This window comes from Gorilla gorilla, chromosome 3 (genome assembly GCF_029281585.2).
Source record: "Gorilla gorilla gorilla isolate KB3781 chromosome 3, NHGRI_mGorGor1-v2.1_pri, whole genome shotgun sequence".
Classification (NCBI taxonomy): domain Eukaryota; kingdom Metazoa; phylum Chordata; class Mammalia; order Primates; family Hominidae; genus Gorilla; species Gorilla gorilla.
The window spans coordinates 72,188,852-72,212,073 of record NC_073227.2 but is presented as its reverse complement, the minus strand read 5'-3'; the positions used below and the strand labels follow the sequence as shown (position 1 = coordinate 72,212,073).

General features: G+C 43.6%; 1 pseudogene; it reads left to right on the top strand.

Moving 5' to 3' along the window:
• The first annotated feature begins 6,513 nt into the window (after positions 1-6,513).
• LOC115934525 (uncharacterized) lies at positions 6,514-6,706 on the top strand (annotated as a pseudogene).
• Positions 6,707-23,222: the final 16,516 nt, after the last annotated feature.

Genomic DNA, 23,222 nt, shown 5'->3' with positions numbered 1-23,222 from the left:
GAAGGATGGGCACAAATAAGCCCAGACAGTGAAGACTACAATAAGTGCCTAACTCTTCAATGCCCAGACATTAACGAACATCTACAAGCATCACGACCATCCAGGAGAAAATGACCTCACCAAACAAAATAAATAAGGAACCAGGGACCAATCCTGGAGAAACAGATATGTGACCTTTCAGACAGAGAATTCAAAGTAGCCGTGTCGAGGAAACTCAAAGAAATCCAAGAAACACAAAACAGAAATTCAGAATTCTTTTTTTTTTTCTTGAGATGAACGCCCAGGCTGGAATGTAGTGGTACGATCTTGGCTCACTGCAACCTCTGCCTCCTGGGTTCAAGTGATCCTCCCACCTCAGCCTCCTAAGTAGCCGGAATTACAGGTATGTGCCACCACACCCAACTAATTTTTATGTTTTTAGTAGACATGGAGTTTTGCCATTTTGGCTAGGCTGGTCTTGAACTCCTGACCTCAAGTGATCAGCCTCCCAAAGTGCTGTGATTACAGGTGTGAGCCACTGCGCCTGGCCAGGAATTCAGAATTCTATCAGACAAATTTAACAAAGAGATTGAAGTTATTAAAAAGAAATGAAATTCTAGTGCTGAAAAGTACAACTTCCATGCTGAAGAATGCATCTGGGTCTCTTAATAACAGAAGTGATCAAGCAGAAGAAAGAATTAATGAGCTTGAAGACAGGCTATTTGAAAATCCACAGTCAGAGGAGACAAAAAGAAAGAGTAAAAAACAATGAAGCATGTCTACAAGATATAGAAAACAGCCTTAAAGGGGCAAATCTAAGCACTATTGGCCAAAAAGAGGAGGTTGAGGAAGAGATGGGGATAGAAAGTTTATTGAAAGGGATAATAACAAAGAACTTCCCAAACCCAGAGAAAGATATCAATATTCAAGTACAAGAAAGTTATAGAACATCAGGCAGATTTAATCCAAAAAAGACAACCTCAAGGCATTTAATAATCAAACTCCCAAAGGTCAAAGATAAAAAAAGGATCTTGAAAACAGCAACAGAAAAGAAACAAATAAAATATAATAGAGCTCCAATACATCTGGCCTCAGACTTTTCAGTGGAAACCTTATAGGCCAGGAGAAACTAGCATGACATATTTTAAATGCTGAAGGGAGAAAAAACTTTAACCCTAGAACAGTATATTCAGCAAAATATATCTTTTAAGCATGAAGGGGAAATAAAGACCTTCCCAGACAAACAAAAGCTAAGGGATTTTCATCAACACCAGACCTGTCCTATAAGAAATGCTAAAGGAGGCCAAGCGTGGTGGCTCATGTGTGTAATCCCAGCAGTTTGTGAGGCTGAGGCGGGTGGATTGCTTGAGGCCAGGAGTTCCAGACCAGCCTGACCAACATGGTCAGGTGTCTCTACTAAAAATACAAAAATTAGCTGGGTGTGGTGGTGCATGCCTGTAGACCCAACTACTTGGGAGGCTGAGGCACTGTAATTGCTTGAACATGGGAGGCAGAGGTTGCAGTGAGCTGAGATCATGCCACTGCACTCCAGCCTGGGCAAAAGAGTGAGACTCCATCTCAAAAAAAAAAAAAAAAAGAAATGCTAAAGAAAGTTCTTACATCTGAAAGAAAAGGACATTGATGAGCAATAGGAAGTCACGTGAAGCTACAAAACTCACTGGTAATAGCACACAGAAAGACATAGAATATTATAACACTTTAATTACGGTGTTCAAAATACTCTTAAGCAGAAAGACTAAGCAATGAACTAATCAAAAATAATAACTACAGCAATTTGTCATAACAGACAGTACAATAAGGCATGAAGAGAAACAACAAAAAGTTAAAAAGCAGGAGGATGAAGTTAGAGTTTTTATTAGTTTTCTTTTTGCTTATTTGTTTGTTTATGCAATCAGTGTTAAGTTGTCATCAGTTTGAAACAATGGGTTATGAAACAGTAGTTGCAAGCCTCATGGTAACCCCAAATTGAAAAACATACGATGGGCCAGGCACAGTGGCTCACTCCTGTAATCCCAGCACTTTGGGGGGCTGAGACGGACGGATCACTTGATATGAGGAGTTGGAGACCAGCCTGGCCAACATGGTGAAAACCCTGTCTCTACTAAAAATACAAAAATTAGCCAAGTGTGGTAGTGGGCACCTGTAGTCCCAGCTACTCGGGAGGCTGAGGCAGGGGAATCACTTGAACCTAGGAGGCAGAGATTGCAGTGAACCAAGATTGTGCCACTGCACTCCAGCCTGGGTGAAAGAGTGAGACTTCATCTCAAAAAATGACAACAACAACAAAAAACTGGACTCTTTCATCATTATATAATAACCTTCTTTGTCTCTACAGGCGGCAGAAACAAAGAAGGTCATTATATAATAATCAAGGAGTCAGTTTAGCAAGAGAATATAACAATTATATATGCACCCAACACTGGAGCATCCAGATATATGAAGCAGCAAATATTATTTAAGGTAAAAAGACAGCCCTCAGTACAATAATAGCTGGAGATTTTAACATCCCACTTTCACCAATGGACAGATCTTCTAGACAGAAAATCAACAAGGAAACATCAGGCTTAAACTGCACTATAGAACAAATGGACCTAATAGATATTTACAGAGCATTTCATCTGAAGGCTGCAGAATACACATTCTTCTCCTCAGCACATGGATAATTCTCAAGGATAGACCATATGTTAAGTCACAAAACAAGGCTTTAAAAAATTCAAAAAAATTGAAATAACATCAGGCATCTTCTCTGACCACAATGTAACAAAACAAGAGATTTGGAAGTTATACAAATACACAGCAATTAAACAATATGCTTCTGAATGACCAGTGGGTCAATGAAGAAATTAAGAGGGAAATTGAAAAATTTGTTGAAACAAATGATAACGGAAACAGAACATACCAAAACTTATGGAATACAGCAAAAGCAGTACTAAGAGGGAATTTTATAATTATAGGTATCTACATTTAAAAAGAAGAAAAACTAATCTAATAATCATAAATAACCTAATGGTACGTGTTAAAGAACTACAAAAGCAAGAGCAAACCAAACTCAAAATTAGCAGAAGAAAAGAAATAATAAATATCAGAGCAGGTGGGGTGTGGTGGCTGACGTCTATAATCCCAGCACTTTGGGAGGCTGAGGCAGGCTCATCACTTGAGGTCAGGAGTTCAAGACCAGCCTGGCCAACACGGTGAAACCCCATCTCTACTAAAATACAAAAATTAGCTGGGCATGGTGGCACGTGCCTGCAGTCCCAGCTACTCTGGAGGCAAAGTTGAGAGAATCGCTTGAAACCAGGAGGCTGCAGTGAGCCTAGATCATGCCATTGCACTCCAGCCTGGGTGACAGAGTGAGACTTGGTCTCAAAAAAAAAAAAAAAAAAAAAAAAAGTGATACATGAAGGCCTAAGTGGATTTTGAGTTTATCTAATTTATTGTTCTCTAATAGGCCTAGAATATAAAATAAAGAAACAGGATAATACTTTTTTTTGTATTGCTTCTGAAGTGATACAAATGAAATTATATCTTCCTCAGACCTTCTACAAGCTATAAAAATTCATAGACTATTTGAAAATAAGCCTTGCTACTAGTCTTATCAAAAACTTCAAAATGTTTCTACTTCGTTGAAGTGCAATTGGTGGCATGAAAAGAACCCAGAACTAGAAGATGAAGGAAGGGCACAGGCGGGTTTTAGCCCTGGCTTCTTTTTTTTTTTTTTCTTTTTTGAGACAGAGTTTCACTTTTGTTGCCTAGGCTGGAGTGCACGATCTTGGCTCACTGCAACCTCCACCTCCTGGGTTCAAGTGATTCTCCTGCCTCAGCCTCCTGAGTAGCTGGGATTACAGGTTCCCGCCACTACACCCACCTAATTTTTGTATTTTTGGTAGAGACGGGGTTTCACCATGTTGGCCAGGCTGGTCTCGAACTCCTGACATCAGATGATCCACCTGTCTTGGCCTCCCAAGGTGCTGGGATTACAGGTGTGAGCCATTGCACCCGGCCTAGCCTAGCCCTGGCTTCTTTTCTTACAAGTTGTGTGTCCTTGGGCATTTATTTAACCTTTCTGATCTGCAGTTTTCTTTATCTGTAAAGTCAACAGTTGAAAAGATTAAATGAGATAACTTTTGAACAGTGCTTTTCAAACTAGAAAACACCGCAAATATTTGATTATGAGGTAGGTTTGTCCAAGTCCCAACAGCTGTGGGAGGACTGAAAATAAAAGATAAAATTTTTAAACTTACAATTGTATGTGCTAAAGGAAGATGGCCAGGATGGTGAAGTGTGCAGCGACCTTGTGGTTAGAAATGTGGTTGAAGGAACTAAGACTGTTACTCTGAAGCCTGAACACTGGGGTTGCAGAGAGGAGAATCAATATTTACAGCCTGGCCTGGTGGGAATCCTACTGTATGACTTGGCCTTTAGCAGTGTCAGATTTTTAAAAATATTCCTGTTTTATTTAGAAATGAGTTATCACTTCACCTTACTCATTTTCCTCTCATCTTTACATTCCCTTAATCTAAAAACCAGGAAGGATGCAGGCTTAAGTCTTCAGATGTCTCAGGCTGATCTCTCTGTGCTTACAGAATCTTTTTAAGGCCAGAGGAGAGGTAGGTGGCATCTGGATGTAGTCTCAAAACAAAGCTCAACATGCATATCTTGGTGGAAATCTGAAGGAAATGGAACAGGAGGAAAATGAAGACACAACTTTGAGGCACATATGGATTGGAAGTTGTCTAATGGAAGGTCTGGATACCTCTCAGAATTCTCAGAGGATATATTTTAAGGTATAAGTGACTCATGACAGGAGGAGTGGAGAGCTGGTGACCAATTTGAAAATTGCTCAGGAATGCGGATTGATGTTTGGAACATCAATTTCCATAGTTTATATACTTTTTACTATTCAATCAAATTAAGATTGATGTTTGGAACTCCAATTTCCACAGTTTCTATTGCTTCTCTTTTCTCATAATAGTCTTTCTACCTCTTTTTATTTAACCAAGTAAGACACAGTGAGTTTAATGAATTTGGGTTTTTTTCCCCCCAGTTGGGAAGATCTGTCAATATTTCATAGGCAAGCAAAAAGAGGCCCTAAAAGGGACCTATTAAAATATTTTAGTCACTTCTGAAGATCCAAAGACAGGTTCTTTTTTTGCAAAGCTTTATTCTCTTTTTATGAATTCCTCTTTTTGCTGATTTGTCTTTTATTTCTTTCCTTTTTTTTCTTTTGAGACAGAGTTTCACTCTGTCTCCCAGGCTGGAGTGCAGTCGCATGATGTCGGCTCACTGCAAACTCCACTTCCCGGGTTCAAGTGGTTCTCCTGCCTCTACTTCCTGAGTAGCTGGGACTACAGGCACACACCACCATGCCCAGCTAACTTTTGTTTTTTTTGTAGAAATGGGATTTCACCATGTTGGCCAGGCTGGTCTTGAATGCCTGACCTTAAGTAATCCACCTGCCTCGGCCTCCCAAAGCACTGGGATTACAGGCATGAGCCACCATGCCCAGCCTGATTTGTCTTTTGTGATTACTCAAAGATCAAACAGCTCATACTATGTACATCAGTTTTACAGACCTGGCAAGGTAGCCCTTTGGCTTGCCTTCATAGCTGTGAACCTGCAATTAAGTCATCAAAAATTTTCAGCCTGCTACCTATTTACAATGTAAACAAGTGATTGCTAGTATCAAGCTATTTGTGAATACAGAATTTTTTTTCTTTTTTCAGAGGGAGCGTCGCTCTGTCGCCCAGGCTGGAGTGCAGTGGGGCACAATCTCGGCTCACTGCAACCTCTGCCTCCTTGGTTCAAGTGATTCTCCTGCCTCAGTCTCCTGAGTAGCTGGGACTACAGGCATGCACCACCACATCTGGCTTTTTGTATTTTTAGTAGAGACGGGGTTTCACCATGTTAGCCAGGCTGGTCTCGAACTCCTGACCTCAAGCAATCCACCCACCTTGGCCTCCCAAAGTGCTGGGATTACAGGCGTCAGCCACCGTGCCTGGCCTGAATACAGAATTTTTGAAACATTTCTTTGGCTAAAACAGCATTTTTAAATAAGGAAATTTGCAAAAAGAGTTGAGGTTTCATTAGAGACATGAAGATTTAATTTGAATTGTAATTTTTGACATAATAAAGAGTGAAGCAAAGTTTTTCAGAGATTTGAGCTATTTCATTGTGTTGACAGGTGTAATGATTATAGCATCGTAATCTACATGGATGTGGCTTCACTAAGCAGAAAATATAACAGTTTGTATAATTAGAAGTTTGCTGTTTGAGTACACCTTCTTCCATCTATTTATACTCACAAGTTCACCAGAGAAACACTTTCCCTCCAAATGCAGTGGGGTAGATATGAGTTGCTCTACATACTTGGGTGTATGAGTTGTCACCTTATCTATATGTTCTAAAATTACCTCTGATTCTAACCTCGACTAGCCAAAGCAGTGAGAAAGTCCATTTCGGATATGTTTTGGGAAATTTCCCCCTTTTGTTAGGGTCACCTAAAAATCCAAGTTGAAGACTCTACTTCCAGGTATAATTTCTATGGTTTATTACTGGAAAAGTTTCTCTAAATATGTGGATCACTGGAAATAAGAGGAAGCACAGGGTTCTCCGAGTGAAGCTGGCTTTTGGAATTACTTGGCTGCAACTGTCATTTGCTACTTTAAGATTTTACTTATTGATTTTTTGAGACAGAGTCTCACTCTGTTGCCCAGTCTGGAGTGCAGTGGTGCAATCTCAGCTCACTGCAACCTCTGCCTCCCGGGTTCAAGCGATTCTCCTGCCATAGCCTCCTGAGTAGCTGGGACTATAGTCACGTGCCACCACACTTGGCTAATTTTTGTATTTTAGTAGAGACAGGGTTTCAGCTGCTCTGCCTATGGAGTAGCCATTGTTTTATTCATTTACTTTAATAAACTTGCTTTTCTTTTTTTTTAATGAAAACCGCTCTGTTGGCCAGGGTGGTCTTGAACTTCTAACCTTAAGTATTCCACCTGCCTCAGTCTCTCAAAGTGCTGGAATTACAGGCATGAGCCACTATGCTCGGCCTGCCATTTTCTATTGATAATTTTCTTCTCTTCCTTGGGGAGAGTAAAAGGGAGAGAACACACTCTGAGTAGTTCCTGTTCAAAATAAGCTGGGCCCAGTCGCTCACACCTGTAATCCCAGCAATTCGGGAGGCCAAGGAGGGCAGAACACCTGAGGTCAGAAATTTGAGACCAGCCTGGCTAACATGGTGAAACCCCGTTTCTACTAAAAATTCAAAAAATTAGCTGGGCCTGGTGGCGCTTGCCTGTAATCCCATCTATTCAGGAAGCTGAAGCAGGAGAATCGCTTGAACCCACGATGTGGAGGTTGCAGTGAGCTAAGATCGTGCCATTGCATTCCAGCTTGGGCAACAAGAGCAAAACTCCATCTCAAAATAAATAAATAAATACAGAAAAAATAATCGAAGTTGGGAAGGGTCATTGTCCTGTCCAGCCAGTGGGGCGGGGCCCAGTCTTAACTGGAAGCATTGGGTTTCATTGCCTCAGTCTGCTCTGCTACAGGACTTTGCTACTCAGACCAGCTCTCCCTGCCCTTGCACAGGGATTCTTTCGGCAGGCTGAAGGACACTGTTCCCATGGTGTGTCCGTAATTGGTGGGTTCTTGGTCTCACTGACTTCAATAATCAAGCCGCAGACCCTCACGGTGACTGTTACAGTTCTTAAACATAGTGCGACCGGAGTTTGTTCCTTCTGATGTTTGGACGTGTTCGGAGTTTCTTCCTTCTGCTGGGTTCGTGGTCCCACTAGCTTCAGGAGTGAAGCTACAAACATTCGCTGGGAGTGTTACACCTCTTAAGGCAGCACTGGAGTTGTTCATTCCTCCCAGTGGGTTCGTGATCTCACGAGCTTCAGGAGTGAAGCTACATACCTTCAGGTGAGTGTCACAGCTCATAAACGCAGCAGGGCCCCAAAAACTGAGCAGCCGCAAGTCTTATTAGGAAGAACAAAAGAACAAATCTTCCACAACATGGTACAGGACCCAAGCAGATTGCTGCTGCTGGCTCTGGCAGCCTGCTTTTATTCCCTTATCTCACTCCACCCACATCCTGCTGATTCACCCATTTTACAGACAGCTGATTGGTCCATTTTACAAAGAGCTGATTGGTCTGTTTTATAGAGAGCTGATTGGTCCGTTTTGACAGGGTGCTGATTGGTGCGTTTACAATCCCTGAGCTAGACACAGAGTGCTGATTGGTGTATTTACAATCCTCTAGCTAGTCATAAAAGTGCTCCAAGTCCCTACTAGATTAGCTAGACACAGAGCACTGATTGGTGCATTTACAAACCTTGAGCTTGACACAGGGTGCTGATTGGTGCGTCTATGAACCGCCACCCCCCCCCCCCCCCCACCAAGACACAGAGTGCTGATTGGTGCATTTACAATCCTCCAGCTAGACATAAAAGTTCTCCAAGTCCCCACTCCACTCAGGAACCCACCTGGCTTTGCCTAGTGGATTCCCACCCCGGGGCTGCTGGCAGAGCTGCCCACCAGTGCCCTGCCGTATGCCCGCAGTCCTCAGCCGTTGGGCATCGATGGGACCGGTCGCCATGGGGGAGGGGGTGGGGAGGGGGCGGGGCGGCGGGGCTCGGGGGCTCGGGGGCTCACGCATGGCGGGCTGCTGGTCGCGAGCCATACCCCGGGGGGAGGCAGCTGAGGCCCGACGAGAATTCGAGCGCGGACCCGGTGAGCCGGCACTGCTGGGGGACCTGGCTCACCCTCTGCAGCTGCTGGCCCGGGTGCTAAGCCCATCACTGACGGGTGCGGTGGCGCCGGCCGGCCGCTGCAAGTGCGGGGCCCGCCGAGCCCGTGCCCATCTGGAACTTGCGCTGGCCCGCGAGCACGGGGCACAGCCCCGGTTCCCGCCCGCGCCTCTCCCTCCACACCTCCCTGCAAGCAGAAGGGTTCCTCAAGCGCGGCCAGAGTGGACACCGTGGCCTGAGGAGGTGCCGAGAGCGAGGCAGGGCTACTAGCACGTTGTCACCTCTCAATGGGTCTCTCCACTGACCACTGCCTCAGCCCACGGACACTCTCGCTGTGGTTCCCAAGGTATCTGTGTCCCCGGCCTAGCTCTCTGGCTTCCTGAAGCCATCTCTTACTGGTGCTCCATGCATGCAAACCTTGGGCCTCTTATCACTCTCAGAGGCTCCTTCTTCTTGTCTTTCTCTAGTCTTGGAGAAATATCTCTTAAGTTTCAGCATCAGCTTCTTCTCTTTCCCCTTTATAGACTTCTATCTCACCCACCTGCAAAAGAATAAACAGTGTGAGGGGCCCTATTTTATCAGGCTTGGCAACAATAGCTGTTAGCAAAAATCTACCCATCCTAGCCCCCCACGTTCACTTAAGTAAGCCAGAGTGGAGCAGGAAATCTGGTCTACCTGGTGTAGGTATCAGGGAACAGAAATGTCACTCCTTACACCACACCTCCTAAACAGAGAAGACAAAACATAAATGAGTGTCTCCCGTAATTGCCCCTCACACCAGTATTATTTTGCATCGTGTCTTTTTTGTCAGAATCTATGAGGTTTTTGTTTGTTTGAGATAAGTTCTCTTTCTGTCACCCAGGCTGGAGTACAGTGGCACAATCATGGCTTACTGCAGGTTCCACCCCCTGGTCTCAAGCAACCCTTCTGCCTCAGCCTTCCAAGTAGCTGGGACTATAGGTATGCACCACCACACTTGGCTAATGTTTAATTTTTTTTGTAGAGACAGCATCTCAATGTGTTGCCAAGGCTAGTCTTGAACTCCTGAGCTCAAGTGATCCTCCTGCCTCAGCCTCCCAAGGTGCTTCTCCTACTAGATACCCTACATACCTTCCTGCTAGATCAAAAGCAGACAAGAATCTGCTTTTGATCTAGCTGGAAGGTATGTAGGGTATCTAGTAGGAAAAAAGCTGGCTTCAGAGCTGTGAGCCCTGCCAGGGGCTGGGAAAAGGTGGAAAGGGGAGAAACTGCTTAGCGGGTAAGGGATTTTACTTTGGCGAGATGAAGATGTTTCTGGAACTCGATAGAGGTGATGGTTGTACAATATTGCGAATATACTCAATGCTATGGAGTTGTTTACTTTTAAGTATTTATGTTATCTGAATTTTACCTCAATAACTTATTAAAAAAGAAAAAAGCAGTGAGTCCTCATGCTGGTGCCATGGGGCTTATTGGTACGAGAGTACACTGGGCTAAAAAGAGAACCCACCCGTCTCCCGCAGTTGGAAGCTAAATGACCTTGGTCAATTTCCCTAACCGCAGTTTTCTCATATGTAAGCTGGGGATAATAATTCTTAGTCAGCAAGGATGCTGTTAGGGCAAAATTAGGTCATTTGTGAGAAGCACCAGGCACAGTGTCTGGCCCATTGAGGGGGTCACTTCTTCATAGCACCCAATCTCTGCTTCTTAGGCAGGTGATCTAGGTTCTGCCAATGCCTCATATTTGACCTGTTGGCTTTGGGGAATGAGTGGAAATGTCATCAGCTGAGGTTGAAAGAGAAAGAGGTTCTCATTAGGTAAGAACACTGGTTTGGGACATGCTGAATTTGAGACGATCGTGAGACGTAATAGGTCGGAAGCTGGAGTCTGAGGCTGGCAGAGATGGCAGTCAGACTGGACATTGAGATTTCAGTCATCCAGTATGTAGGCAGCCACTAGGACCCTGAAAAAGGACTTGGCCCAGGGGAGATTGGAGTGAACAGGTAGAGGGCTTGAGATGAAAGACTGGGAAATATCATTTAAGGGTTAGGTGAATCCTGTACTCATGAAGGTTATTCAACCCTATCTGTCCCCAGGCTTACCTTGTACACGTCTCTGTCTCTGCTCACTCCATTGTAACTTACTCTGTTCATTCATCTTTCCAGACTTCTATCTACAGAGCTTTTCCAGTCTTGATGTCTGCTTGGTTTGTTTCTCTGCCTCTTGACTCAGTGCTTCATTCACTGGCTAGAGCACAAATTTACCCATCCTGGTCCCCCAAGTTCCTTTCATCCAGCGTGGCATCAAGGAAGTCTGTTCATGATAACCAGGTCCAGTGTGCTCTCATAATTGATCTCCAAAGAGCAGTGCTTTCTAGATTAATTCTCAGCTGGGTCTTGTCTCTTCACACTTCACTTTTTTTTTGAGATGGAGTCTCACTCTGTCACCCAGGATGCAGTGCAGTGGCGCAATCTTGGCTCATGGCAATCTCCGCCTCCCGAGTTCAGGCGATTCTCCTACCTCAGCTTCCCAGGTAGCTGAGATTATAAGCACGTGCCACCATGTCTTGCTAATTTTTGTATTTTTAGTAGAAATGGGGTTTCACCATGTTGGCCAGGTTGGCCACAAACTCCTGGCCTCAAGGGATCTGCCTGCCTCAGCCTCTCAAAGTGTTGGGATTACAGGTGTGAGCCAAGATGTCCAGACTCTTTACACTTCATTTACAACATGTCAGGTCCTACCCTCTTCCTTGCTTACCTTGGCACCTGGATTTCCCTGATTTTGAACTGATTATTTGGCTCTTGATTCCTGGCCTTACTTTGTCTTTGTGGATATTTGCTTTTTCTGTCTGTTTTAATTCAGCAAATATTTATTGAGGGCCTGCTATGTGCCAGGCCTTATTTTAGGGTCTAGGAATACAGCAGAAACAAAACAGAACAAAATCCCTATGTTTGTGGAAAGTAGATGGGGAAAAAAAAGCGGGGAAGTGGGATAAGGAGTGTTGAGGAGTGAGTTACAAGTTTAACTAGGGTGGTCAGGGCATCCTCCCACTGAGAAGTTATCATTCAGGACAGAGGAAAGAGCCAGTCAAAGGCCTTGAGGCAGGAGCATACCTGGAGTGTTTGGGAGCATCAAGGAGGCCAGGATGGCTACAGCAGAGAAAGTGCTAAGGAGGGTTGTCAAGGAGAGATCAGCACAGTACAGGTGGTGATGAGGACATTGTTTAGGGTCCTACAAGCCACTGTAAGAAAATCAGCATTTCCTATGAGTGATGGGGAGCCTCTGGAGCATTTTGGGGATCAGTCTGGCTTTGTGGAGACCCAGTCATCCAGCTTCCTACAGTCCACTTCCAGGCTTGCCTCCACACTTTTTTTTGTTTGTTGTTCAGTTTTAATTCATGTCATTGTACCCAGAGAAAATGTTTCAGCTGGACCCTGCTTCAGTTCTACTTCTAATAACTATGCCTCAATTCACGTGTTACTTGGAAAGTAAATGAAGATGGTATTACTGATTCAATCATCCGTCAAATAGACATATAATTATAAACTTAGAAAAGTGCTATCAAGAAAAATTGCATGAGGGCATACCAAGGAATGCCAAGAATTGCTGGCAACTACCGGAAGCTGGGAGAGTTCAGGAATGATTTTTCCCTAGAGCCTTTGGAGAGAGTGTGGCCCTGCTAACACCTTGACTTCTAGCTCCAGAACTATGAGACAACAAATTTCTGTGGTTTTAAGTCCCTCCACACCCAGACCCAGAAGTACATGATGTTTGGCAGTGCATCATGGGGAAAGAGACTGGGTAAACAAGGCAGAGTCCCCTTGAGAAAGTACCTTGAAAAAAAAGATTTTACTATTTTTTTAAGAGACAGGGTCTCACACCATCACCCAGGCTGGAGTGCAGTGCCATGATCATAGCTCACTGTAGCCTCAACTCCCGGGTTCAAGTGATTCTCCCACCTCAGCCTCCTGATTAGCTGGTAACCCAGGTGTGTGCCACCACACCCAGCTAATTTATTAAAAACAAGGTTTGAAGGATGAGTAGGAGTTAGGTAAGTGTGAATGGGGGCAGAGGGATATGTTTTTGCATGTAGACCAGTATCTACAAAGGCCCCAGAGCAGAGAAAAGTGAGGCCAATTCCATTAAAGGAAGAAAGGCCAGTGTGAGGTTGAAGCACCAGGGTGGGAAGAGAGGCAAGAATTGAGCATGGGGAGGTGACACCATGTAAACAGTTGTGTTTTTAGCATTTGGCAGTGAATCTTTTAGCGTTAAATCTGTGAATATGTTTCCTGACTGTGACCGTAAATTTTTTGTGTCAACTTGACTGGGCCATGGGGTGCTCAGCTATTTGGTCCAACTTGATTCTCGGTATGTCTGTCAGGGTGTTTCTGGATGTGATTAACATTTGAATTGGCAGAGTTAGTAAAGCAGTTACCCTCCTCCAATGTGAGTGGTCCTCTTCTAATCCGGTGGAGGCCTGAAGAGAATAAAAGGCTGAGTAAGAAAGGATGCTCTCTCTCTCTGCCTGTCTTTGGGCCAGGACATTGGTTGTTTCCTGCCCTTGACCTCAGGCTCAGGCTGGATGTATACCGTCAGCTCTCCTGGATTTGGACTTCTCAGCCTCCATAACTGTGTGAATCAATTCCTTATAATAAACTAATTTCTCTATCTCTATTTTTCTACATCTCTGTATCCATACGTCCTACTGATTCTGTCTCTCTGGAGAGCCCTGATTAATCCTGACCAATTGACATAAGCAAACACAGAGATTATCAATCAAACAATGTCTGGAATTGGTGGGTTCTTGGTCTCACTGACTTCAAGAATGAAGCCGCGGACCCTCGCGATGAGTGTTACAGCTCTTAAGGTGGCGCGTCTGGAGTTTGTTCCTTCTGATGTTCAGATGTGTTTGGAGTTTCTTCCTTCTGGTGGGTTCTTGGTCTCGCTGGCTCAGGAGTGAAGCTGCAGACCTTCGTGGGGAGTGTTACAGCTCTTAAGGCAGCGTGTCTGGAGTTGTTCGTTCCTCCTGGTGGGCTCGTGGTCTCGCTGGCTTCAGGAGTGAAGCTGCAGATCTTCACGGTGAGTGTTACAGCTCATAAAGGCAGTGTGGACCCAAAGAGTGAGCAGTAGCAAGATTTATTGCAAAGAGCGAAAGAACAAAGCTTCCACAGTGTGGAAGGGGACCCGAGCGAGTTGCCATTGCTGGCTCGGGCAGCCTGCTTTTATTCTCTTATCTGGCCCCACCCACATCCTGCTGATTGGTAGAGCCGGGTGGTCTGTTTTGAGAGGGTGCTGATTGGTGCTAGGTCTACAATCCCTGAGCTAGATACAAAGGTTCTCCACCTCCCCATCAGATTAGTTAGATACAGAATATCGACACAAAGGTTCTCCAAGGCCCCACCAGAGCAGCTAGATACAGAGTGTTGATTGGTGCACTCACAAACCTTGAGCTAAACACAGGGTGCTGATTGGTGTGTTTACAAACCTTGAGCTAGATACAGAGTGCCGATTGGTGTATTTACAATCCCTGAGCTAGACATAAAGGTTCTCCAAGGCCCCACCAGAGCAGCTAGATACAGAGTGTCGATTGGTGCACTCACAAACCCTGAGCTAGACACAGGGCGCTGATTGGTGTGTTTACAATCCCTGAGCTAGACATAAAGACTCTCCACATCCCCACCAGACTCAGGAGCCCAGCTGGCTTCACCCAGTGGATCCTGCACCAGGCCGCAGGTGGAGCTGCCTGCCAGTCCTGCGCCACGCGCTCGCACTCCTCAGCCCTTGGGCGGTCGATGGGACTGGGCACCGTGGAGCAAGGGGCGATGCTCGTCGGGGAGGCTTGGGCCACACAGGAGCCCATGGAGGGGGTGGGAGGCTCAGGCCTGGAGGGCTGCAGGTCCCGAGCCCTGCCCCGCGGGAAGGCAGCTAAGGCCCAGTGAGAAATCGAGTGGAGCGCCAGTGGGCCGGCACTGCTGTGGGACCCAGTACACCCTCCGCAGCCACTGGCCCGGGTGCTAAGCCCCTCACTGCCTGGGGCCAGCAGGGCCAGCCGGCTGCTCCGAGTGTGGGGCCCGCCAAGCCCACGCCCACCCGGAACTCCAGCTGGCCCGCAAGCGCTGCGCACAGCCCTGGTTCCCGCTCGCGCCTCTCCCTCCACACCTCCCTGCAAGCTGAGGGAGCCGGCTCTGGCCTTGGCCAGCCCAGAAAGGGGCTCCCACACTGCAGCGGTGGGCTGAAGGGCTCCTCAAGTGCCGCCAAAGTGGGAGCCCAGGCAGAGGAGGTGCCGAGAGCAAGTGAGGGCTCTGAGGACTGCCAGCACGCTGTCACCTCTCAAAACCATATCGGTATCTACGTTCAGAGCCTACGTTCAGACTCTTCCTTTATCCAGACAGCACCTAGATATTTCTTTGGGGAACCTACTTCTCCCTGCCTAGGGAATTTGTAGTAGTCAAGTGCTTTGAGTAGTGTTGTGTTAGTCAATTTTGCACTGATGAAAAAGAATACCTGAGATTGGGTAATTTATAAAGGAAAGAGGTGTATTTGGCTCATAGTTCTACAGGCTGTACAGGCATGGCACCAGCAGCTGCTAAGCTTCTGGTGTGGCCTTAGGATGTTTTACTTGTGGCAGAAGGCTGATGGGGAGCAGGTGTGTCACATAGCAAGAAAGGGAACAAGAGAGAGAGGAGGAGGTACCAGTTTCCTTAAACAACCAGCTCTCATGTGAACTAATAGAGTGAAAACTCATTCATTACCTCAGGGCAGGCACCAAGCCATTCATGAGGGATCCACCCCTGTGACCCAAACACCTCCCACCAGACTCCACCCGCAACACTAGGGATCACATTTCAACATGAGACTTGGAGAGAACAATTATCCAAACCATATCAAGTGTGGGCTATGCCTGTAGCCATAAGCATAGGCTTTGATTGTTGGAAGTCAATCAATATTTTCTGGAGGCTTCACAGTGGTCCCTAGTAATGTCATCTCTTTTCTAACTAGATTCTGAACAATCAGTTGAGAGATAAACCAGAGTAATATCAAGGTCCCAAATAGCACTTTTATTGCCATACAGCAATTTGAACCAGCTAGAACACATGGTTCAAATCTGTTAAACAAGTGGACTCAACTCCAAATAATGCAGACCTAGGCACCCAGTCATAGGCCATGATGGACTTTGATAGGTCCTGCTACATGGATTAACAGAAGAGAACTCCTCTTCTCTGAGGGAAGTTCCCCAAATGGAATGGCAGTTCTGCCTTTCCAAAAGAAAACTGTGTAGAGCATTCTCAGTTAAGTTTTACAAAATTATCAATCAGATGGGTTGATATATCTTGCCAGAGCCAGAGAGGCTAGAGTTACACTAATTGAGACAACATTAGGCATGAGAAAGAAGCATTCTTCATAAAATATGCTAGTTCATCCTTCTTGCCACAGTGATTGGTTCAAAGATAAGTAGTAACTCAGGTCTAAGCCCATAGAAATTCCCTATCCTGGCTGGTCACAGTATCTCATACCTGTAATCCTAGCACTTTGGGAGGCCAAGGCAGGAGAAACACTTGAGCCCAGGAGTTCAAGACGAGCCTGGGCAACATAGTGAGACAATCTCTACCAAAAATTTTAAAATTATCTGGACATGGTGGCACCCGCCTGTAGTCCCAGCTACTCAGGAGGCTGAGGAGGAAGGATCACTTGAGCCAGGGAGGCCAAGGCTATAGTGAGCTGTGATTGCACCACTGTAGTCTAGCCTGGGTGATAGAGTGAGACCTTGTCAAGAGAAAGGAAGTAAGGAAGAAAGAGGGGGGAGGGAGGGAAAAGAAAAGAGAGAGAGAGGGGGGAAGGAAGGGAGGAAGGGAGGGAGGGAGGGAGGGAGCCGGGCATGGTGGCTCACACCTGTAATCCCAGCACTTTGGGAGGCCAAGGTGGGCGGATCACCTGAGGTTGGGAGTCCGAGACCAGCCTGACCAACAGGGAGAAACCCCGTCTCTACTAAAAGTACAAAATTAGCCAGGCGTGGTGGTGCATGCCTGTAATCCCAGCTTTTTGGGAGGCTGAGGCAGAAGAATCGCCTGAACCTGGGAGGCGGAGGTTGTGGTGAGCTGAGATCACGCCATTGCACTCCAGCCTGGGCAACAAGAGTGAAACTCCATCAAGAAGAAAGAAAGAAAGAGAGGGAGAGAGAGGGAGAGAGAGAGGGAAGGGAGGGAGGGAGGGAGGAGGGAGGGAGGAAGGAATTCCCTAGCCTCAGAGATTGGTCCAGATTGCCCCAATCAGAATGAAGTGCAAGTGTTTGATACTAGAAAGGGGCCTTTGGAGGGAAGACTTCTTGTTGTTAAACACTTTGCTTCCATGAGGTAAGTTAGCTTGAGAAGGAAGCTGACTTGTGGAGGAGAGCAGAGCTGTGAAAAAAAGGGAAATACTGAGTTGGAGTCCTGATCAAAACACGCCTGACATGTTCCTTGGGTTTTTTTTAGTTACATGAGCCAATAAATGTTCTTTACCATTTAAGCCAGTTTAAATTAGGTTTTCTTTTACTGTAACCAGAATTCTTCTAAAAGATACACTTATATCTCATCTATTTTAAAACCAGACTCAAATCTCATCACCTCTAAGAATGTTTCCATAATCAATCCTATGTACCTTTATATTACACTTGCCTGGGGCTGAGAGTTCTGGGTTACCTAGTATATACTGTAATTTTTTTGCACTATTATCACTTATTAGTGTTTTCATGGTATATATTTTCTCTTTTTTCTTTCAGTCTGTGTCCTTAGAGTTTCTTGTGAACAGCATATAGTTGAGTCTTGTTTTTGTTAAAATTTAGTTTGACAATTTCCACTGTGATGTTATTCTATTTACATTAAATTAGCTATAGATATGATTGGTTTAATGGTCCCTGTATGTTCTTTGTTATTCCTTTCTTGCTTGTTTACAAATTAAGTTAAGGAGAAGGAGAGGAGGAGGAGGAAGAGGAAGAGGAAGAAGAAGAAGAAGGAGGAGGTGGTGGCAGCTGGGCATGGTGGCTTATGCCTGTAATCCCAGCACTTTGGGAGGCTGAGGTTGAAGGATTGTTTGAGGCCAAGAGTTCACGACCAGCCTGGTCAATACAGCAAGACCCTGTCTCTATTAAAAAAAAAAAAAAAAAAAAAAAAAAAAAAGTTGGCTGGGTGCAGTGGCTTACACCTGTAATCCCAGCACTTTGGGAGGTGGAGGTGGGCAGATCACGAGGTCAAGAGATTGAGACCATCCTGGCTAACACAGTGAAACCCTGTCTCTACTGAAAATTACAAAAAATATTAGCTGAGTATGGTGGCGGGCACCTGTAGTCCCAGCTACTCGGGAGGCTGAGGCAGGAGAATGGCATGAACCCAGGTGGTGGAGCTTGCAGTGAGCCAAGATCACTCCACTGCACTCCAGCTTGGGCAACAGTGTGAGACTGTATCTCAAAAAAAAAAAAAAAAAAGTAAAAAAAAGTAAAAATTAAGAATTATTCACTATTCTCAATATATCAGTATTATATATTATATGTTACATAAGGATTATTCAGTATTCATATATATATATATATTAGAGATGGGGTTTCACTTTGTTGCCCAGGCTAGTCTCAAACCCCTGGTTTCAAGTGATCTGCCTACCTCAGCCTCCCAAAGTGCTGAAAGTATAGGCATGAGCCACTGTGCCCAGCCAGTATTCTATCTTATCTTACCTATTGTTTTTCTAGTAATATCTCTTGGTATTTTTTTAGTGGTTACTAAAGATTACAATATGTGTTCTTACCTTTTCCTTATTTTATCATTTCATAAACAATGTAAGAAACTTACTACAGTATAATTTTATTACCCTTTTGCCCTTGTGCAAATGTCATGTATTTTTTCATTATCGATTATTTTGCTATTCTATTTGCTTTAAATGGTCAATAGTCTCCTAAAGAAAGTTTCTAAAGAGTACTTTATGTTTTTTCACATCTTTGCCCATTCTGGTGGCGTTCACAGATTCCTGGAGAAAAACTTCGTTGAGTGTTACTCATAATGCTGGTCTTCAAGTGACAATTTTTTTCTGTTTCTGTTTTTATTTAGCTTTCATTTTTAAAGGGTGCTTTTAAAGGTATAGATTTCTAGGTTGACAGGTTTTGTTTGTTTGTTTGTTTGTTTTCCAGATGTCATTCCATCATTTTCTATCTTCCGTTTTTTTTCTCTTAAGAAGTTAACCAACATTCTTATTTTTCTATTCATAAGCATAATAGATCCTTTCCCCTGCCCTGGCTTCTTTTAAAATATCTCTAGGTATAGTTTTTTTTTTAAATCTAGCTTAGTGTTCACTGTGATTATTGGATATATGGGTTCATATCTTTCATCAATTTTAGAAAATTCTTGGCCACTATCTTTTAAAATATTTATTTTGCCCCAGTTTCTCCTCTGTTCCTGGATTCCAATTACCTGTATGCTAGATATATGGTTTGAATGTGTCCTCCAGAGTTCACGTATTGAAGACTTAATCCTTGGCTGGGCACAGTGGCTAATGCCTGTAATACCAGCACTTTAGGAGGCCAAGGTGGCTGGATCACAAGGTCAGAAATTTGAGACTAGACTGGCCAACATAGTGAAACCCCATCTCTACTAAAAATACAAAAATTAGCTAGGTGTGGTGGTGCATGCCTGTAGTCCCAACTACTCAGGAGGATGAGGCAGGAGAACCGCTTGGACCTGGGAGGCGGAGGTTGCAGTGAGCCGAGACTGTGTCATTGCACTCCATCCTCAGTGACAGAGTGAGACTTTGTCTCAAAAAGAAAAAAAGAAAATAGGAAACTTAATCCCCAATGCAACAATGTTGAGAGGTAGAATATTTCAGAGGTGATTAAGTCGCAAGGGCTCTGCCCTTGTGAATGGACTAATATGATCATGAGAGTGGGTTTATTATAGTGAGCATTAGTTTATGAGGAAATCAATTTTAGCTCTCTCACTCTCTGTCATTCTCATGCATACACCTGCTCTCTTGCCCTTTCACCTTCTGTCATGAAATAACGCAGCAAGAAGGTCCTCAACTCATGCAGGCCTTTCAACCTTGGACTTCCCAGACTTCAGAAATGTAAGAAATAAATCTCTGTTATTTATACATTATGCAGTCATGGGTACTCTGTTATAGCAGCATAAAACAGACTAAAAGACAACTCAGTTGCCTAATATTTACTTTTAGGTCTCTGATTCTTTGTTCCCCATTTTTGTTTTCCTCATTCTTTTATTCTGTTTCCAATTTGAATAATTTTTACTGACCTATCTTGCAGTTCACTTATTCTTTTTTCTGCTATATTGATTTGTTATTAAACTTATACAATCAATACTTCATTTTAGATATTGTTATTTTTTAGTTCATTTTCTTATTTTAGCTGAGATTCTCTTATCTGTTTCACTCATCTTTTTATCTAAATTCTTTAACATATTTGTAATAGTTATTTGAAATTTTTTGTCTGCTAATTCTAACACTAGGGTTACCTGTGAGTCTGCTTTTAATGAGTTTTTTTTCTTTTCATTATGGGTCATATTTCCCCCCCCCCTTTTTTTTTTTTTTACATATTTTGCATTTCTTGTTTTAGACTTCCGTGTGTGTATGACTATTTATAAATAATATTTGCCACCACCACCCCTGCTCCCCACTGCACCAAGATGATTCCCTTTCCTCTATCAGGAAGCTAGGTTTGGTTGGGGGTAATCTCTTCAGTCTAATCAGAACTTGGGGTTGCCACTTCTGTTGATTTCAGTTCAATCCACTTATGGTATTGGATGTCTTAGGCATGATCCAGTTTCTTTTCTCTGATAGGGCTTTGAAATTTTAGCATCATGAGATCCCTATGCTTTCCAGCCCAGTCATCAGTTTCTTGTTTCACGAGAGTCAAGCAAGTAATTTTAACAAGTAAAGTCAGCCAGATGGGGACTATTGTGATCTGGAGGGCAGGGGGAACCACAAATCAACTCTATTCTACTGACACCATTCAAGAATTTGAGTCCTGGTTGTCAGATTTTCCTTTTCTTTTCTAAAAGAATCCTGAAATTCAGATCCTTATGTGTATTTCCCAATATTTTCTGTTGGCTAATCATTTAAAAATCTTTCAAAGCACAGCTCAGGCCTGACAAAATATATCTTTTTCCTTAATTCAGTCCATGGACCACTAGTTTTCAGTCTCCAATGTCATCCAGCTGCTTCGTGTTAGGTAATAAGGCCCAAACAGTACTTAACCTAACTCAGTTCAGAAAAGACAGCTTCCTACAAAAAATTAGCCAGGTGTGGTGGTGCACACCTGTAATCCCAGCTACTTGGGAGGCTGAGGCATGAGAATCACTTAAGCCTCGGAGGCAGAGGTTGCAGTGAGCCGAGATCGCGCCACTGCACTCCAGGAGCCTGTGTGACAGAGCAAGACTGTATCAAAATAAATAAATAAGTAAAGTAATTAAAAATAAAAAGAAAAGAGGACTTCCTGAAGCTAAGAAAAATCATTTCTTAAAAGTTAATACAATTTTAAATTTGATTGCCAGTTTATTATAAGATGTTTTAATCAGATATTTTGCCAAAGTTAGAAAGGGCTAGGATCATGCCTGTAATCCGAACACTTTGGCAGCCCGAGGTGGGTGGATCACTTGAGGTCAGGAGTTTGAAACCAGCCTGGCCAACATGGTAAAACCCCATCTCTACTAAAAATACAAAAAAATTATCTGGGCATGGTGGTGGGCACCTGTAATCCCAGCTACTTGGGAGGCTGAGGCAGAAGAATCGTTTGAACCTGGGAGGCAGAGGTCGCAGTGAGCCGAGATTGTGCCACTTCACTCCAGCCTGGTTGACAGAGTGAGACGCCATCTCAAAAAAAGAAAAAAAAAAAAAAAGAAAGAAAGAAAAGAAAATATAAAAACAGTTCATCCAGTAGAATGAGACGTGGTGGATTAATTTTAGAGGACAGTTATGTCTAAGTGTAGATTTTCCACTGCAAAGACAGATGTATTAGTATTATCTCCAGGTAATTAAGGAAATAGACAAAACAACTCAAACATACAAGTTCTAATGTTTTTATCACACAAACATATACGAATTTTGCCCTGTATTCTTGGAGAAACACAACTATTTTCTCCCTACAACTTGCTTCTCTAGCAATAGGATCTGCCAGAGAATACAGCTATGAGTATGTTTTCCAGGAAAAATTTGTTGTATTTTAAATAGACAATTTTTTCATCTTTTTATATGAAAGTCTTATTTGCTATTTATAGAGGCCTATTTGTTTTAGCTGCCTACCTGGTTGGAGTGACAAAGAACCAGCTTTTCTTGCTGAAAACTGAACCAAACCATTTTAATACTCCTGCTTCCCTAGACAAACTTTTTCTAAATAAACATAATCATGGGTGCTGGGTGTTTTATTTTGTAATTAAAGCCTAAAATCATCCCTTGTCTTATATTCCTCTTCACGTCTATACATATACTCATCCTTTTCTACCTCCCTCATGCACAGAACCACAAATTTACAACTGACTGAAATGAATATATTTCAAGATGTATTTATTTTTCTCTCCAAGCTCTGCAAGAAAAACTGTCTAGAAGCCAGTGACCATTAATAACTCCTTTCTTGCCAAGTAGCTACTGGTATTTGTTCAAAACATATTCATAGCTTGCCACTCTAACAACTTGGAAAGTAGTTTAAAATCACTACCATCCTTTTCCATCCCACAGCAATTTTGCATTTCAGTGCTTCACTGGACATCTCAGGAATAATCAACAGGACTCAGATTTTCCTCTTAACTTGTAGGGTAGAACTTTGATGGTAGGGATGTCAAATCTTGGAAGGTTTGACTAAACCCCACTTCCTTCTCCTTCCCCTCAATGTGGGCATCCCTAAGATTCTGTCCTTTTCTTGCTCCTAATTTTCTTCCTCAGAGCTCTCACCTCTCCCGTGGGATCAATGATTCCTTTCATAAAGATGGTTGGTAGAACTATCATCTTATTATGTTTGTGTTCTTATATGTAACATTGTGTATTTTATATATAACATAAAATGTACTATTTTAGCCATTTTAAGCATACATTTCAGTGACATTATTGTGCAACCATCACCACCGTCACACATCTCCAGAACTTTTATCTTCCCAAACTGAAACTCCATCCCATTAAACAGTAACTTCCCATTCCTTCCTTCTCCAAGCCCCTGGCAACCACCATTCCACTTTTTGTCTCTATGATTTTTTTTTTTTTTTTTCAGATAAGGTCTCACTCTGTCACCCAGGCTGGAGGGCAGTGGCGTGATCTCAGTTCACTGCAACTTCTGCCTCCCGGATTCAAGTGATTCTCCTGCCTCAGCCTCCCAAGTAGTTGGGATTACAGGTGGGCACCACCACATCTGGCTAACTTTTGTATTTTTATTTTATTTATTTATTTATTTTTGAGATGGTGTCTCACTCTGTTGCCCAAGCTGGAGTGCAGTGGCATGATCTCGGCTCACTGCAACTTCCACCTCCCGAGTTCAAG